The sequence below is a fragment of the Chiloscyllium plagiosum genome, unplaced genomic scaffold (assembly GCF_037043375.1).
Source record: "Chiloscyllium plagiosum isolate Xiang-an unplaced genomic scaffold, Cpla_swu_hap1 HiC_scaffold_12, whole genome shotgun sequence".
Taxonomy (NCBI): Eukaryota; Metazoa; Chordata; class Chondrichthyes; order Orectolobiformes; family Hemiscylliidae; genus Chiloscyllium; species Chiloscyllium plagiosum.
In genome coordinates, this window is record NW_028270150.1 from 88,665,976 (window position 1) to 88,673,248 (window position 7,273).

Here is a 7,273-nt window from a genome sequence, read left to right on the forward strand (position 1 = left end):
GAGCTCCTTCAAACAGGACCCCATTAATGTTTTTGACTGATTGACAGTCTGACTGACTGCCTGGCAGAATAGGCAAAGATAGTTGATACCCTCGTTTTTGATCAGACCAGCAGTTGAGATGCTGGTAACTCTTTATTACTTGCGATGGGAATGGTATCAATATTAATGATCGAAGATCTTCCCACTCTCCCATAAAATGGACACACACACCCAGCTCCACCCCTCCACACACACACACCCTCAGCCACCCCGCACAGCAACATGCACGCACAGGAGGAAGGGTCAAGAGTAAAGGTCCAAGCCTGGGTGGAGGAGCTAATTTGTGACTAAGTAGCTCTAAGTGAGAGGGGTCAGACCCTTGCTGGATAGTGGTGGTGATGGAGATGATGCCAGCTCACTGCACCGTCTGAGCTCCCTCTGCTTACCATCCTCTCCCACTGGCCACTCCGTCCAGTGGCGTTGTGGAAACCCACTCCCTGGTCTAACTAGAAGAGTCTGTTGTGAACCAGGTACAGTCTGCCGTATATTAGCAACCAGTGACATTGATCTGACAAAAATCAGACACTGGATTTCAATCCTTCAAGACCTGAAGCTATTCCACTCACAACTCGACATGACAACATCATAGTGGGCTGTGCTTATGGCTCAGCTCAGCATTAACCCTGTTGGACCCACAGACAATGGTCACCAGACCGCAAATCCTGCTGCTATTTTCTGAAGCACCCTGTGTTTGAATTTTTGACTTGATAGCTACAATCCCACCAGGTTTTCTCCAAGGCTTGATCCATGTTTCCAGGTAATCTTGTGGCTCATATTTTCCACAGCAAATTCATCGAATGCCTACAGTGTGGAAGCAGGCCATTCGGCCCAACTGACCCTCCAAATAGTAGCCCACCCAGTCGCATTCCATCCCTGTAACTCTGCATTTCCCATGGCCAATCCATCTGACACATCTTTGGACTATGGGAGGAAACCAGAGCACCCAGAGGAAATCCATGCAGACACGAGGAAAATTGCAAACTCCACACAGACAGCCACCCAAGGCTGGAATTGCACCAGGGTCCCTGGCGCTGTGAGGCAGCAGTACTAACCACTGGGGTACCATGCCGCCCCTAATTCCCCAAAACATTAATGTGCCAATGACCAGATCATCTGTTTATGTGGTGTAGATCAAGGGATGTGGTGTAGATTGGTCAGGTAACCAGAGTTAACTGGCCTGCTCCTCGTTGAAATAGTTTCTGGGGATCTTACACCTTGGGCAAGCAAATGAGAGCTTAGTTAAATGTCCAATCTCAAGGTCAGCAGTGCTGACAGTGCAGCACTCCCTCAACACTGCACCCTAGTGTCGGTGTTGATTTTTTATGCTCAACTCCTGTGGTGGATCTTGAACCCAGAACTTTGGTAAGAGTGGTACCAAGTGACCCGATGCACAGAACACAAATAGCAGAGGATGATTCTGTCCATTGACCTTTACATATTGGCCCAGCATGCCTTCACTGCGCCACCTTGCCACAGAAATGTTTCGAAGGAGGGAATTTCAACCTGACAAACTGTGAGCCAGTAATATGGGGAGAGATCCCAGTGGCCTCTTACCTGGACCGCATTCAGAGGTTAGGCTGAAGCAGAAGGAGGACATAGCAGTGGCCAACTTGTGGTCAGACAGCAACTGGAAGGGATTAGGCTACACAAATCTCAAAAGCTTCACTGGAAAGGTGAACTCTGTCTGTCGGGCAACAGGCAATGCTGAGTCTAACTGATCGAGTGGTTTGGGAAAAGCTCTAGTTCACCAGAATGATGTTATTTCTGAATAAAACACCACTCCGATATAATGTGGTCTGAACGCCCTCTGTATGTTAGCCCTTTTGGGTTTTTGTTGAGGCAGATGTCCTGAAGTTTATTAGCAACACGATTACATTGTTCTAAAAGTGGCACAGTGGCTCAGTGGTTAGCACTGCTGCCTCACAGCGCCAGGGTCCCAGGTTCGATTCCAGCGACTGTCTGTGTGGAGCTTGCACATTCTCCCAGTGTCTGTGTGGGTTTCCTCTGGGTGCTCTGATTTCCTCCCACAGTCGAAAGATGTGCAGGTTAGGTAAATTGGCCGTGCTAAATTGCTCATGGTGTTCAGGGATACATAGGTTAGGTGCATTAGTTAGGGGGAAATGTAGAGTAATATGGGAATGGGTTACTCTTCAGAGGGTCAGTGTGGACTTGTTGGGCTGAAGGGTCTGTTTCCACACTGTAGGCACTCTAATTCTAAAAGAGCTCAGACTTGCACCGTCTCAGTTCTGTGATTACTGAATATGTACAGTAACAGCAAGCAAACTGTTACTGTTACAACCATTACCTACACTAGGATGTCACATACTGTGGTGCCATTTACAAAAGGTACATGCTGTCAATACTGGGACAGGAGGGAGCTGTACTTTTGGGGAGGTAAATGTTGGCCAGGGAAACACACTGGCCCTGCTTTGAAATAGTGCAGTGGAATCTTTTATATTCACTGGACAGGGCAGATGGCAGCTCAGTTAAATGTTTCACAGGAACAACTCCCCTGACAGTGCAGCACTGTTGCACTGGAGGGTCACTCTGAATAGACAGCAAGAAATCCCTTGAGTTCAATATTGATAGACAAAGGGGGAAGATGAAGACAGAACTATAGATGGAAAGGGATCCAGAAAGGAAGGCAGACTTGCATTGAGCTAGCACCTTTCATGAGCTTGTGTATGCGTTCAGCAGATGAAGTATTTTTGAAACGTGGTTTTGAAAAGTAGAACTGCACTTCAGTCTCTGGGTTTCCTGGTCGGGGGATTTGGCCTCAGTCATGGCTGAGTGGGAATGTTGGCAAGTTGTCTGTTGTTTAAGCACAGCCGCCGTAAATGTATAAAAATGGAGGGTATTTGATTGAAGTTAGACTATCCCAGAAGTCAATAACTGTCCAAAACGATTCCCTGTGATATTTACCAATTCACCTCCAACCCACAATGACCGAATACCCTTCAGTTCACAACAAACAGCGTCTCGGTGAAATTTCACATCCGATCACAGGCTTTTGAAAAGGAAGAAGCCAACTCAGTTCCAGCAACAAAAATCCCTTTCGAAACACAATTGCTGAGAGCATCGTTTCAGTAGGTCTGGACAGAACTCCCTATAAAACGAGGCCGTCTTCCAGAAACCGCACAGTATGGATGCTGGAAATCTAACAAAAAGTCCTGGGAACACTCAACAGTTCAGGCAGTGCCTGTGGAAAAATAAAACGTAATTAATGGGGTCAGTGTGGGTTAACTTACAGCATTAAAGTTCACATTTCTGGGTTTAAGAGAGAAGTAGCTAATTGCTTTCAGGACGCAGATCAATCACTAAGATATTTTAAAAGATTGCAGAATTTCAATGTAACCTGCCATGTAGTTTGACCACCTGCTGGCTGTGTTGTATGGGTCTTTGGAAATCTGTTGGCTGAAGATAGGTATGAATAGCTGGATCCATTGGAAATGTACCTTCATGGTACAGACTGTGGGTCAATGAGAGCAAGGATATCTCATATAAATCCTACACTATCCAGTCCTTCATGATTCCCAAACTCTCACCTGCTTACAAGCTCTGATCACCTTCAACACTAATGCAACGTCTGACTCCTCTCACAATGGTCTGCACATTAATGATCCCGAGCTGACTTCTACAATGTCTGACCCCATATTCAATTCATCCTCTATGTCTGACACCTCCCAAACCACGTCCAACTCAACTCAGGATATCTACACCCCCTGTTGTCATGTAAGACCCCTCCACAATGTCTGACTTTCCCACAATGCCTGGCTCTCCCACCATGTCTGTCTGTCCTGAAATTTCTGAATTGCTCGGCGATGTCTGCCTCCCTCCATCATGTCTGTCTCCTCCTGCACAGCCTGTTCACAAGGCACAAGTCAGGAGTGTAACGGTATACTCCCCACTTTCCTGGATGGGTGCAGCCCAACAACACTCAAGAAGCTTGACTGCATCCAGGACAAAGAGCTCACTTGATTGGTATCACATCCACAAGCATCCACTCCCTCCTCCACCGATGCTTAGTAGCAGCAGTGTGTAGTATCTACAAGATGCACTGCAGGAATTCACCAAAGATCCTCAGACAGCAGCTTCCAAACCTATGACCACTGCCATCTAGAAGGACAAGGGCAGCAGATACATGGGAACACCACCACTCACAAGTTCCCCTACAAGCTATTCACCATCTGACTTGGAAATCTATCGCTGTTACTTCACCAGCCAGCAGAGAGACCCATACAACACAGAGGGAGGCAGACATCGCGGAGCAATTCAGAAATTTCAGGACAGACAGACATAATGGGAAAGCCAGGCATTGTGGGAAAGTCAGACATTGTGGAGGGGTCTTACATGCAGGTAAGAATCCTGCAAATCCCTCTCTAAGGGCATTGTGGGACAACGCTCAGCAGGTAGACTGCAGTGGCAGTCACCGTCACCTTCCCAAGGGTAACTAGGGACAGGAAATAAGTGTTGCCAAGTCAGCGATGCCCACATCCCATGACTGAGTGAAAGAAAAATTGCTGTTCTCACTTTTACCTGCAATATAGTGCAGATGGCCCTCGAGGCTGGAGAACTGTCCAGAAGGTGCTGTCTGCTCTGAGATGTGCCAAGTCGAGCAATGAACCTGATGTCAATGATCTTGCATTGCTCAAGTTGCCCAACGTTGCAGATTATCAAATGTGCTTGCTCTGGTAGTTTCACTAAAAAATCATTATGAACCCAATTTTATCAATGATGAAGTTAGTGTCAGGACGGAGCACAGAACAGCAACAGATAAACAGAATATACTGCAGGTCTGGTAACATCTGTGGAGAGAGAAACAAACTTAAAGTCTTTAGCCCAATATGACTCTTGTTCAGGGACAAGATTGGCAGAGGCAATGAAAGGGAGAAGAGAAAGTATTTCCCAGGTATTTCCTTATAATCAAATGGGCAAGTCAATTCTAATTGGCCAAGTTATAAGGTTCCCTGTAATGTGCCCTATTAATTACATCCTCAAAAACTCTAATACAACTATGAATAATGATTTCATAAAATCACATTGACTTGTTATAATCATGTTAGACCTCTCCAAGTGCATCATTAACACTCTCGCAACATTAGATTCCAGCGCTATCTGATGACTGATGTCAGTCTAATTGTCCACGAATAGGAGAAACACAGAGAAACAAGGAGCCGTGGGCACACCCTTAAACTGAAGGGAATTTCTCTATTCAGCGGGTGATTAATCTGTGGAACCATTGCTGCAGAGGGCTGTGGAGGCCAAGTCAATGCTTGTATTTAAGACAGAGATGGATAGGTTCTTCATTGGTAATGGGATTAAGGGTTCTGGGGAGAGACAGGAGAATGGGGTTGAGGAATATATCAGCCATGATCAATCATGGAGCAGACTTGATGGACCAAATGGTCCAATTCTGTTCCTATATCTTATGGTCTTATGGCCTATAGAGTCATACACCATAGAAGCACACCCTTTGGCCCAACTCATCCATGCTGACCAGGGTTCCTAAACTGAACTAGTCCCATTTGCCTGCGTTTTTCCCATATCTCTCCAAACTTTTCCTATTCAGATGCCTGAAAATGTAATTGTACTCACCTCCACCACTACCTCTGGCAGCTGGTTCCATATCTGCATAGTCTGAACAACCACCCTCTACCCCTACCCTTTGTCTCCTATGGTCAAGCCAATTTTGTATTTAATTGAGAGTACTCCCTGGATCCCACGTGATCTAACCTTACTAATCAGTCCACGTTGTTGAAGGCATTACTAAAGTCCACGTAGACAAAGTCTGCCATTCTGACTTAATCTTACCTTCTTGGTCACCTCTTCAAAAAACTCAAATCAAATTTGTGAGACATTATTTCCCACGGAAAAAAAAAACATGCTGACTATCCCTAATCCGTTCTTGCAAATCCTGTCTCTCAGAATCCCCTCCAATAACTTACCCACCACTGATGCCAGGCTCACTAGTCTGTAGTCCCCTGGCTTTTCCTTCTTACCACCTTCCTTAAGTAATGCTACAACATTAGCCACTCGCCAGTCTTCTGGCATCTCACCTTTGGCTGTTGCTGATACAAATATCTCTGCCAGGGACCCACAATTTCCTGGGATACACTAGATCAGGTCCTGGGGATTTATCTACCTCTATGCATTTTAAGACCTCTTTGTCCCTAATTTTTTGAATGGCAGTGTGGCACTTGCTAACTTCAAATCTGCTGGAACCATTCGTGAATTCAGGAAAGTTTGAAGAAATGTAGGGAAAGCGTTCACTACCTCTGCAACCAAGTCTTTTCGAAACCTAGGATGTGGGCCATGAGGTCTTGGGAATTTGATGGATTTTAGTCCCTGGTGTTCCTCTGTTTCTTTTCCTGTGCTGATATTAGTTAACCAACTGCGCCACATGAAGTCAGGGCTTCTTAAAGTTGGGGTTGTGACTCCATGTGAGACTATGAGGTGTGGGTGGTGTGATGGAGGCAGCAATTGCTTGCTGTGTTATTTTGAGTGTGCAACCACAAAACATCTTTCAAATACTCACTTCCTGTTCAAACACGAGCCCATGGCTTAAATGATTTGACTTCAAGGCCTGGCTCCTGCACAGTGTAAATATTGAGCTTTCCGAAACAATGATACCCCCTCCCTATCCCAAATCCCCTCCTCCCACAACATCCCCTGTCACTGGATGGGCCGGGATAATTTCCCAGCCTTGAAATGGGTGGGAAAGAATTTCAGATTTTCTGACCTAAGTTACACGCAGTTACTTGGATCTAACTTTTGTCTTCTAATGTGAAGACTGACACTAAATGACTGTGCGACTGCTCAGCCAGTGTTTCCTCCTCTCCTGTCTCTGATCCTCAAATTTACTTGAAATGGTTTCTTCTGTTAGACACACTTGTGAGAGCTCTTAATATCTGTTTTCATATTTCGGACTAAATCTGTTAAAATGAAAGATCAGTGTGTTGTATTTTAAAATGAATTTAATACCACATCAAACAAGCCTCACTAATACAGAAAGCTGCAGAGACTGGGTGGCTGAGTATATTTAAGAAAGAGATTAATACATTCTTAAACCTTCTATAACGCAACGGTTGTGGTGGATTAGATTCCTTACCACATGGAAACAGACCCGTCAGCCCAACAAATCCACACCAATCCTCCGAAGAGCAACCCACCCAGACCCATTTCCCTCTGACTAATGCACCGAACACCACGGGCAATTTAGCATGGCCTAGCCACC